The 12,026-nt window shown below is 39.4% G+C and overlaps 1 pseudogene; it reads right to left on the bottom strand.

Annotated features, from left to right (window-relative positions):
• Positions 1-1,421: 1,421 nt before the first annotated feature.
• Positions 1,422-12,026, bottom strand: part of LOC109937935 — a 42,090-nt pseudogene continuing 31,485 nt past the window's right edge.

Raw genomic sequence — 12,026 nt, 5'->3', positions numbered from 1 at the left:
GCACTTCCAGTAGTCTGGGCATTTAAAAGGTCTCTCTCCAGTGTGAATTCACTGGTTAAAGTGAGTTGAGATGATCACTTGAACCCAGTCCCATGGCGGAAGCACCTGAATAGTCTTTCCTCAATGTGAACTCATTGGTGGGACATCAGGTCCTGGGAACTTTTATAGCATTTTCTGCATTCTGGGCATTTAAAATGTCTTTTGTCAGTACGAACCTGCTGGTGTCTCAGCAGCTGGGGTGACTGAATAAATGCCTTTCCACATTCAGACCAAGTGAACAGTTTCTCCCCATTGTGCACCTGTTGGTGTTTCAGCAGTACAGATGACTGAGTGAAGCCCTTCCCATACTCAGAGCAAGTCTGGCCTCTGCCCAGTATGAACCCATTGGTGTACAGTGAGTTGAGATGATTGCTTGAAACCCATCCCACAGTGACAGCACTCGAACGGTCTCTCCTCAGTGTGAACTCGTTGATGGGACATCGGTTCTCCTGAGTTTTTATAATGCTTCCCACAGTCTGGGCATTTAAAAGGTCTCTCCTCAGTGTGAGCGCACTGGTGTGTCAGCAGTTGTGATGGCTGAATGAATCTATTCCCACATTCGGATCAAGTGAACAGCCTCTCTCCAGTATGTACTCGCTGGTGTTTAAAATGGTTGGATAACTGATGAATCCCATTCCACACTCTGGGTAGGTGAATGGTATCTCCCTGGTGTGACTCCGGTGAAGGGCTTCCAGTTCCAATGGGTAAATGAATCCCTGCCCACAGTCCCCACATTTCCACGGCTTTTCCTCAGGATGATTGGTGCCTTTTGCTGCCATGGTCAAAGACTGATGATAGTCAGGTCCTGGTAAACTGAATAACTCTATCAGACACTGATGGGATATTTGGTTTCAGTTTCACGCTGACTGAAAGTCTTCTTGTCACATCCTGTGAAATTGAATTTGAAAAGAAAACAGTGTTATAAACACAATGGCAGGTTGTGAAATCAAGTAAATAACTCAGCAATTTATGAAGCAGACCCTTGGAAAATGTGACCATGAAAGCTGCCAGAATATTGTAGAAACCCAACTTGTTCACGAGGGCAAAAACAAAGTTGCTGGAAAAGCTCGGCAGGTCTGGCAGCATCTGTGAAGGAGAAAACAGAGTTAACTTTTCGGGCCCGGTGACCATTCCTCGGAACTGATGGTGGTTGGGAAAAAGTTCTGAGGAAGAGTCACCGGACCCGAAACGTTAACTCTGTTTTCTCCTTCACAGATGCTGGCAGACCTGCTGAGCTTTTCCAGCAACTTTCTTTTTGATTCTGAAACAAGCCCTTCTCGTCGCAGAAGGGGTTGGTAACCAAGCCAAGCTAAAGAAAAGAGTGATACATCTGATGGAATACTCTTCGGTGTTGCATTGACAGAAAATCATGGACGATATGTTCAACATATGCAACAAAATATCTTAGCTATGAGTTCTCTGGTGGATGATTTCACGGGGGTTGGCAATGCATTGTTCTCTACGAAACAAACATATTCCACCCCACTGTTCCATTCTACGGTAGTGACTTGGAGTTTGCTAATGATGGCCAATTTACTTCCTCTCCACTCAGGCGTCTGAGTATCTACTCCTTCCGTCCTCCTGCTCCCAACCACTTGCCAGGACACGCTGATGTTTTCCAAATCAACGAAGAGAATTTCGCAAACAACAGTAGCAGTCAGTAGGTTCCAAATCTCTTCAAATGAAGGCTTCTGTACATTGACAGAAATGACACCCTCGTGACAATCAGCTTGAAATAAAAATAGAATAGTTATTTTAAGATGATATTTTGAAAACATAACTTGAAACAGCTGCAACATATTCCAAGAGGCAAGAAACAATTACACTTACTCTAAACTGTTCTTCTCTGTATATTTTTTCTTGAATACTTTGTAAAATGATGGATCCCCTGGAGTGTGCTTTATTTTTAACTTCCTCCAGATTCCATGGAGAAAGTTACCTGTAACACTTCCGAACCTTCCACAGCTTGTCATTTTTCTGACTGGGAGGTTAATTGTGCAGACTCTTTCGGTTCTGGTGCTGAACACATACCTACCCATGAAATGAAGCATTGCTGGTGTTCAATTACTTTTACCTAGAAGCTGCGGATTCCAAGATTGCACCAGCTAAGATCATCAAAGTCTGCTCTGTGCCAGTCTTTATATTGATCTGACTGTGTTCAAGGAATGAAAGACTTTATTACCTTTGGACTAAACTTCAGATTTCCCACATCAACTCTGCATGGATTTCGTTTGTTTTTTGAGATCAGATTTTTCTTTTGATGAAATAAAGAAATGCAACGCCGGTTTAGGAAGGAGCTTTGCTGGAAATATGTGGTTACATTGAATTAAAAGTATAAAATGAGACTTGAATTACGACATCATGCATAGCCTAAAGGGAACTTCTCCTGACACTTCTTGTTATGGAGAAGTTTTTTTACAGTCCGAGTGAACTGATATTGCTCATGTTCATAATATCAGAGACAGGGAATAAAAGTTGCCACTGTGAGCGATGAAACTGTTTTCCTCTTAGCAATGGCTAATACATTATTTAGAGACTTTCAGTAGTCACGTATGTTACATTTATACTCTTCCAGTGGTTTAACGTCTTCTATTCAGGCGCATAATCACATTATTTTACCATATCAATGCCAAATTTGTCACTTAATCCAGATGACAAGGGACCAAAATGTTATAGAATGCGTTTCTGGATTGTTCCCATTCGCATCCAATGTCTATCCTTCTAAATTCTGAGTTCTAAAGATGTAATCATTACGTGTCCTAGAAATGCAACGTGTTGCTCTTAATTTCGAGATGAGGACTCTACATATTCTCAATTTTAAAAAAAGTTATTTATTTTTCTTTCTCCAGAAAGTAGGGAAAGTTATTAAACTATTGATTTAAGGCAGTATTTGATAGAGGGTTGATACTCTTGGGAATTGAAGACTGTCAGGTTGGGGAAAATCGGAAATACAATTGAACATGGAAAAAGTTTGACTGTTAAAATGAAGGGGAAAGAAATACAAATTAATGCTTTCAGGTTGGAAATATACAATATCTGTTGTACCACAAGAATCAGTGCTAATATTTTACAACTTACAGGAAGGATATTGGACAAATTGTCAGAAGGCATAATAGTCAATTTTGCTCAAGCCGCAAAGAAGACAAGGAGATTACCTTTTGAAAAGACTATAAGAAGGCTAGAAAAAAATAGAAAACATATTAGTTTAGTGATTGGGCAATATTGTTGCAAACAGACTCTTGTTAGGGAAAATTGTCATTTTGGCAGCAAAATTGTGATAGAAGCATCTAATTATAAGAAATGGCTTCACATTGACACTGATAAGCCATTGGAAATTTCTGCCACAGAACATGATTGAGGCCAAAATGTTGAATATTTTCAAAAGGAGTTAAAAGCAACTCTGAGGACAAAGGGGATGGAAGGATATGGGAAGAGAGACGGAACAGAATAGTGAGTTGGATTATAAAGAATCATCGTGTCAAATTGCAGAGCAGGCTCTGAAGACTGAATGGCCTAATCCCGGTTCAATCTTTTATATTGAGCAAATGCTGAGAGACTGTAGAGGTCCAAGATGCAGAGAGATCCCAATGACCTCAGAAATTACAAATGGTACATAGGTGCAGCAAGTAATTAATAATGTTAACACAATGTAATAATTTATCACGAAGGGAATTGAATACAAAATAGCAAAGTTATGTTACAATTTTGAAATGACTTGGGATTACATCTGGTGTAATGTGCACGGTATGCTCACTTCATTTAAGAAATGTAACTGCACTGGGGGTAGCTGAGAGCGAGATTACTAGACTAAATCTTGGAATGTAATAGTTGTCTTCAGAGAAAAATTTTGAAAGATTATGCTCGTTTCCACTAGAGTTTAGAAAAGTAAGAGGCTATTTGAATTGAACATACAGGCGTAGGATCCTAGGCCCTAACATCTGCAGCAGATTCATTAACGTTCTTTGCTTCATCATAAGGTTAGATAGAGGGTGGTAGTGGATGGTTGCTTTTCGGATTGGAGGCCTGTGACCAGCAGTGTGCTACAAGGATCACTGTTGTGTCCACTACTTTTTGCCATTTATGTTAATAATTTGGATGTGAATATAGGTAATGTGGTTAGTATGTTTGCAGGCGACAACAAAATCGGTGGTGCAGTGGGTATTGAAGAAAGTTACATCAGAGTACAAAAACAGAAATTGCTGGAAAAATTCAACGGGTCTGGCAGCATCTGTGAAGAAAAATCAGAATTACTGTTTCGGTTCTGGTGACACTTCCTCAGAACTTTTTCTTCACAGATGCTGCCAGACCTGCTGCGCTTTTCCAGCAACTTCTGTTTTTTTGTTTCTGATTTACAGCATCTGCAGTCCTTTCGGTTTTTACCGCAGAGTACAATGGGATCTTGATCAGATGGGCAAACGGGCCAAAGACTGGCAGATGGAGTTTACTTTAGATAAATATGAGGTCCAGCATTTTGATAAGTCAAATCAGAGCAGGTCTTCTACACTTAATGTTAAGGCCCTATGAGTATTGCCGAACAAAGTGACCTTAGGTTGCAGGCTCATAGTTCCTTAAAAGTGGAGTCGCAGGTAGACACGATAATGAAGAAGGCGTTTGGTACACTTGCCTTTATTGGTCAGTGCATTTAGTATAGAAATTGGGAGGTCGTTTTGCAGCCATACAGGGCATTGGTAGGCTACTTTTGGAATACTGCGTTCAATTCTGGTCTCCCTGCTCCAGGGAAGATGTTGTAAAACTTGAGAAGGTTCAGAAAACATTTGCAATAATGTTGCCAGAGTTAGCGTGTTTGAGCTATGGGGAGAAGCTGAATAGGCTGGGGCTAATTTCCCTGGAGTGTCGTAGACTAAGGGGTGACCAGAAAGAGATTGATAAAATCATGAGCAGCATAGATCGGGTGAATAACCAAGGTCTTTTCCCAGGATAGGAAAATTCAAAACTACACGGCATTAGTTTAAGGTGACAGGAGAAAGATTTGAAACGGACCTGAGGGGCAATTTTTTCACACACAAGGTGATTTGTGTATGGATTAAGCTGCCACTGTACATGGTGGAAGCGACTATGATTACAACACTTAAAGCACATGAACAGGGAACATTTAGAGAGATGTGGGCCAAATGCACGCAAATGAGATTAATTCAGTTTAGGATACCTGGTCGTTTGACTGGGGTCTGTATCTATGCTGTATGACTCCATGACTTGGTACTTTGGCAGTTCCGGTGCATTATTCAGTTCTGAATGTTCCACTCAGTGGACATCACAACTGAAACAGCAGATCAGCATGTATCCGTGGTGAAAGTCTGAGAGCGCCATTCAGTTCTGCCCGTAGCACAGGTGAAAGGAACGCCTCAAGTCAATGGAAGACCAAGTTATGTTTTCTTAGGTTATGTAGATATAATTTCAACAGTGTGAACTGTAAAATTACACACATTCAAATGAGATAACTCAGTATTCAGCAATTATTGCATCACAAATCTAATGCACAATTTCACACCAATTGTAGAGGCTGAAATTTAGTAACAGTGATCCTTTGTAATAGCAGTGTTTATCCTGTGAAATTCCCACCATTCATCTCACTCTGCCGTATATTTTCTCTAGGTTATCCTCTAGAAAGTCAGGCGCAGATGTTATCTACTTGTGCAAAATATATCGGCAGGATATGCTACAATGGACTCATAATGGTCAAATTCATTTTGGCTGTTATTAGAAAATGCACTACAAGCACTTTGCAAAACTCCGAAGTGAAAGCAGGCTTTTCTTGCTGCGTGATAAATCTGAGGGCATTATCCCCGACTCCAAGGCCTCCAAACACAACAAGGTGAGACCAATAAACTCTTTGCAATCTTGGGAAGGCACCTACTGTTGTAGCAAGTTTCACTGCTTCCCTGTCACCAGCTCCCTGGTACTGCGATGATTTTATTGAAAACATGCATTTCTGCAAAAGTAAATGACCAGAAATAGAAGCTAGAATTAAAATGGTCTGAGTAACAGATCATGGCATTCGGCGCCGTTCATTTAGACGTTGTATTTTCTCCTATGTGTGAATCTGCGTAGCAGAAGATTTTTCTATTTGACATATATAACTTGGAACAAGCGCATCACTGATAACGTGTTCATTTTTTTCTACTCGTCTAACGATCAGTCTTTAATAGATTTAAACTGGAAAATAAGGAGTAAAGCTAACGACTTGCAGTTTTTTTTCCTCTTAACATTGTATAGAGCACAATCTGTCTTTGAATTTATTTAGCACTGTTAATACGCTGCACACAATCGCCAAGTAATTGCCCCAGTGAAGTTAGACAAGTCTTCACCGGCGTATTATAGGCTTCTCACAAAGTTGGCCACTATGCATACTTTGACCGTGAATCATTTACTTGACGAATTACTGCATGTGAATTAAGACCATTAATGGAACTAATCAATGTCTGAATGCAACATGTCTGAATGCAACACTGACCATATGAACGTACTGTGAGAAACTGTTCTTGCCTTTCAGGCTGCTAATAACTCTTTTCTCGTTGGATTGTGAAGGTAGATGAAAAGCGGCACAGGAATACTTTGCTCCTGTGTTCCAATCCGCTGCTGGTACTGTTAACGGGCTTCTGGTGCTGAAAGTCTGGTCTTGTTCCAGAGCAGTGGGCAAACTGCTGATGTTCGAGTGCAAAACAGTTCCATCCTTCTCCCAGGTTATGTTTATTTTTTCAGGGTAGAATCCGCTTATCAGGCAAGTGAGCGTAGCAATTTTGGTATTTTTAACTTCTTCTGGTGATGGAGGCATGAGATGAACCTTTGGCACAACTGGCTGACTGTAACAGAAGTTTAAACCATATTAGCCTTCTCTCCATTGACCTTCAAAATAATGCTATATTTTCTTTACCTACCCTTTGTCTTTCTTGTTCTTTTTGTAACCACAGTTGATGATTGTCTATCGTTGGCTGAACAAGTATATTCAACCCGTCTCTCCCATTCCTCCACGCTACTTGTTAAGCGCCCAAAGGTCACGTACTGGTTTCCTTCCTTTCTAGCTGCTTCAGTCTGAGTTCCTTCAGTCCTTATCTGTCTATCAACTGTCCAAGAAATCTCAACCGCAGTGGAAATTGTAGAAACTACCTCACACACCAGTGTGGCAGTCTTATTGATCCAGGTTTCTTTTACTGTAGGGTCTCTGAGAAATACGATGAGATCTGCCAATGAGAAACCAGAGATTCGGATTCGGCCAACTTTAAAGATGATGGTTGTTGAGGTTTGGCTATGATTTAATGTCACTGATAATTGATTTGACGAGAACCATAATCTTTCTTTCGCGCAGGCGATTATTGAAAATGAAACAATATTTTAATTGTTTTCCCAGGTTTGTTTTTCTTACGGCATTACTGATTCAATTACACATCACTTTAAATCTCTTCCCTCTTGTAATTTATTTTCTTATACAAACGACAACAGCTTCTATTCTCTACAGCATTATCATGATTTTGAAAACATCCTTCAAATCTCCTCTCTGCCTTCTTCTCTCCAAAAAGATCAGTCACAAATTCTCCAATCTGTCCTCACAACTGATATTTCGCATTCTGGCTTGGTCGAGATTGTTCTGATCAATTTTTGCTCAAACATTAAATGATAAAATCCAATGCTAATTAACTCCCTCTATAATCCATATAATTGTTTTGTTTTCTAAGCCAAGGCTTCAGATTCACTGATTCTTCCTGTTGAAATATTTCCCATCCTCTTTACTGTTGTTTTTCACTGCATCATGAACTAACACTACTTCGCTCATTGGACCAGTGAATGAAGACATTAAATCTTATCGATAAGTTAAAATGGCAATATTCCAACTAATCCATACCTGACAAACACATTGAGAGGATTCACTTGCAAGCCTGTAAAATAGGCCAGTTTTCTTACCTGATGCGAATTGAATTTCTTTTCACTGATTACTGTTGGTTGAAGGATGAGTTACTTGGCAACTGTACACATTACTGCTGTTCCATTCCCGCAAAGGTACTTGGAGAAAGCTTGTAGAACTATAGGCTCCACTTGTCATTTTCGCTGGGGACGTTGTTGTAATGTTTGAATCTACACGATGGTTGTTTTTCTCCCATTCTATTTCAATGGTTTCTGGATAGTATCCGCTGATCAGACAGGCGAGCTGCACAAATCCTTTTCTCTTCAGTTCGTCAGTTACAGAATAAGGAGACTGATGGCTGGAGAAGTGTGTTGTGATGCTACAATTACAAAGAATGATATTTAGGTTATTCTCATTATGCCAGAGCTCAAATCTCTCAGTTAACATCTAAACAGATCAAAAATCAAACGATTATTCTTATTTTGAAGCCTGGAGCCCTCAAATTGCCTGCAGCATTTCTGACATAACAATGGCCTGACAGCAAATGGAATTTCACTTGTGCGGATGTCAAAGAACAGTAAATAATCAAGTATGACCTTTTCCATACGTTCAAATTATCATTTGCGTTAGGATCCATTGTTTTGTCTATTTAATATTGTGTTGGTATTTGACAATATTTTGGAATATTTTCACACTTAGAGAACAAATGTTGATGCAAAATATAAAAGCTTTGTTTTGATCCCAGTGCCTGGGAAACCCCTGCACAAATAGACAAAATTGAAAAGTTTGCGTCTAAAATTAATTCCACTTGAAATGCTACGAAGAATCCATCCACGTTCAAGAATATACTACTGTGTTATGCGCTGTATTAGAAGTGTTTGTTTGTTTGTAGAGCGACTCAAGTCCTTTCCACGAAGGTTGACAAAAAAAATTAAAAAAAAACAAACATACGTTGAAATTCCATCGTGGTTGCCCTGGAAATTATGGTGGTGAGCTGTCTTATTGAATCAGTGCGTTAAATTAGTTTTGGGTATCCACTCCCAATTGACGTTGGCGTGATAGTTCTATAATTTTGACCCAGCAACACTGAAGTAATAGAAATATATTTGGAATTCAGGATGTTGAATGCCCTGGAGGGAAACTTGAAAGTCGTGGTTTTCCCATGTCTCTGCTAACCGTGTTTTTCAAGCTGTCGTGTGTTTGAAAGTACAGTCTGAGGAGCTTTGTTGAATTTCGGCAGTGCATCCTGTAGCTGGTATATACCGCTGCGACAGTGCATCAGCAGTGAAGAGAGAGAATAATTATGGATAGACTGCCAATCTCGAAGCCTGCATTTCCGTGAACAGTGTCAAGCTTATTGAAAACTGCACTTATCCAGTCAATTGGGAATTTTTCCGTCATTTCTCTGCCGTGTGTCTTCTAAGCTGAGCAGGGTCTGCGGTCTCAGGAAAACAGCTAAACTTACCCTGTTTGTTCTTGGCATTTCTTGGAAGATTTTCAGTTGGGAAGTTGAAGCTGGAAGGAAATCTAGTGACATTAATAGCACAGGATTAGCAAACTAAAGGATACAGTAATGATGGGACATGGTCATAGACATCGCGGCCCCAGCACCGCTCGCCCCCTCCCCCACCTTCACTGTACAAATACGTGTCCACAATTTAACTGTAATTAACATGCTAGGAAGCCGAAGTAGCCCCTTTAAATTGTTGTAGTTTACCAAAACCTGGCTCATCTATGTCATTTAGTAAAAGAATTATCTCATCCTGATGTCTTCCCTCTACCCAAGGTAATGTCCTTGACTGTTAAATCTCCTTAAATATGGTCTAGCGAGCCTCACCGTCCAAAAGAAGTTAGATATCAATGAAGTGTAATCGGGCTGGGCCTTTCCGAGATGCACATAACATAAAAAGGAAGACAATTCTATTTGCAATTTAGTACAATGACATAAAATTGATAAACAAACCTTCAAATAAGAAACTATAACTTTCTAATTTCCAAGTGAAGGACAAATTGCGCCAAGCAAGCGATGTGAAATTTCACTGTGGCATTGCAGCGACTGGAATCAATTATTCTTTCTGTTAATTCAAATAATACCATTCCACACCAATAATCACCAGTGACACGGGGAGGTGATAGCTTAATAGTATGGTCGCTAGGCTATCAATGTTGAAACCCAGTAAAATTTCTGGGGACACTGGTTTGAATTCTGCGATAGCAGATGGTAGAATTCGAATTCAATAAATATGGGGAAATAGGAGTTTAATGATAACCATGAAACCGTTACTGATTGTCAGGGAAAAGCAAATCTGTTTCATTAATATCCTTTAGGCAAGGAAACAGCCGTTCTTACCTGGCTTTTCCTGCATTTGACTCCAGACCCACCGTAATGCGGTTGCCACTTAACTGCCCTTTGGGCAATAAATGCTATCCTGGTCAGTGACACCCACTTCCCGTGAATGATGTTTTTTTTTTTAAAAAGATCAGCAGAATTTTTATTTTTCTCCATATACACTAAGAACACCCAAATGCACATTATCATGATCTTCCAAGAAGTGTCTACTTCTGCGAAAGTGTTCCGAGGGCTTGCCTCCAAAACATAGCTGATAAGCAGCAATTTCTTTCAACTAAGTAGTCAGAGACCATTGTCTTCTGTCTACATTGCAAATTCCATCCCCAGACACAAATTACATGAACATCCGAGCACCTTCTTAAATGAACCATAACGTTTACAATCTGAATGATCTATTCGACAAAGTGGTAACTGCTAACGCATAATTATGTCATCACACTTCCACAACTCTTGCCCAGGTTCAACCACTATGAATTTTAAAAAGAAAAAATCTAGCTTTTGACAAGTCCAATCAAGCTATGTCTGGCATCTTAGATACCATAACAAGTCATCAACGAATTGTTGGCCGCATCATTGTTTTTATTCCATGAAATCTTTATGACAGTGGGTCCTTGAAATTATAAATCAATATTTAGTTAGTGTCATTATGGTACCTCTACCACACAGAAAATGAAGAAGTAAATGATAAAGAAAGGGCGTATATTACATGAACATAAGCTAAAAAGAAACGGAAGAAAACATGATAATAAAATATACTACTTCTACATCGGTAGTATGCATAACTCGGTGGTACAAAGTGATCTGGGGTGTTGTGACTGGAAACATTTCAATTAGTACGTAATATAAAAACAGCAAAAGGTGAAGACGGCAAGCATAATGCTGCAAGGGTCGTGAGACATAAATATGGAGAAGATTTACTGCAACTGTGCAGGACGGTGTTGAGAAAATACCGAGAGCTTTGCGCACGTCTTTGTCTCCTTAGTTGAAAGAAAAATACACAGTTGCTTCAGGAGCATTTCAGAGAGTGATTCTTGAAAAGAAAGCGTCATCTTACGAAAACAAAATTCATAACATTTTGGGAATGTTCCAATTGGATACTTAAATCTTTAGAGGAGATCTTATAGAAACATTATGATTTTGAAGTGACTGGATAGCGTGAATATTCAGAATACGCCTCCTTTTGCAGAAAAGATGGTAACAAGAGACAACCTTTAAGAATATGCATTCTTGATTTTAAAAGAAAATCTGGAATAATTTGAATTCTACTCCAATTCTAACCTCTTCTGCATCACCAACTACCATATTCCCAGCATTTGTGGCTATATGAAGAGTTACTTTATGAGTATTAGTGGCTGAAATGCAATAATGGTGAAGCAAGGGGAAAGGTCTTGGAGATACGGCATTCTATGCTAAAACTTGTACAGCATCTTTGAAGTAACTATTCAATTAGTGCAACTGACGTCAGTAACTCGGCCACAGTTCTGCCATTTTTTTTTCTTTATGTTTCCGTGTAATTTACCTTTGAACGTTGTTAGTGAATATATTTTAACTGGCAGGTGAGGGACAACATTCAACATCTTGGCGACTCAATACTGAAATAAATATCTTCATCTGTTGTCTTCTCTTTTTGCTAATTATTTATAATTTATATTGACTCGATAACAACTTTCTTGCTTTGTTCAAAAAAAAAGCTTTTCACTCATCGGTATGACGACATCGATTTAAGATTTTAATCCATTCTATATTTGCACGAAACGTGAGCAAAAACAGAAGTTGCTG

This window comes from Rhincodon typus, chromosome 42, assembly GCF_021869965.1.
Source record: "Rhincodon typus isolate 14 chromosome 42, sRhiTyp1.1, whole genome shotgun sequence".
Taxonomy (NCBI): Eukaryota; Metazoa; Chordata; class Chondrichthyes; order Orectolobiformes; family Rhincodontidae; genus Rhincodon; species Rhincodon typus.
The sequence above is the reverse complement of the archived record's forward strand: the minus strand, read 5'-3'. Positions and strand labels throughout refer to the sequence as shown.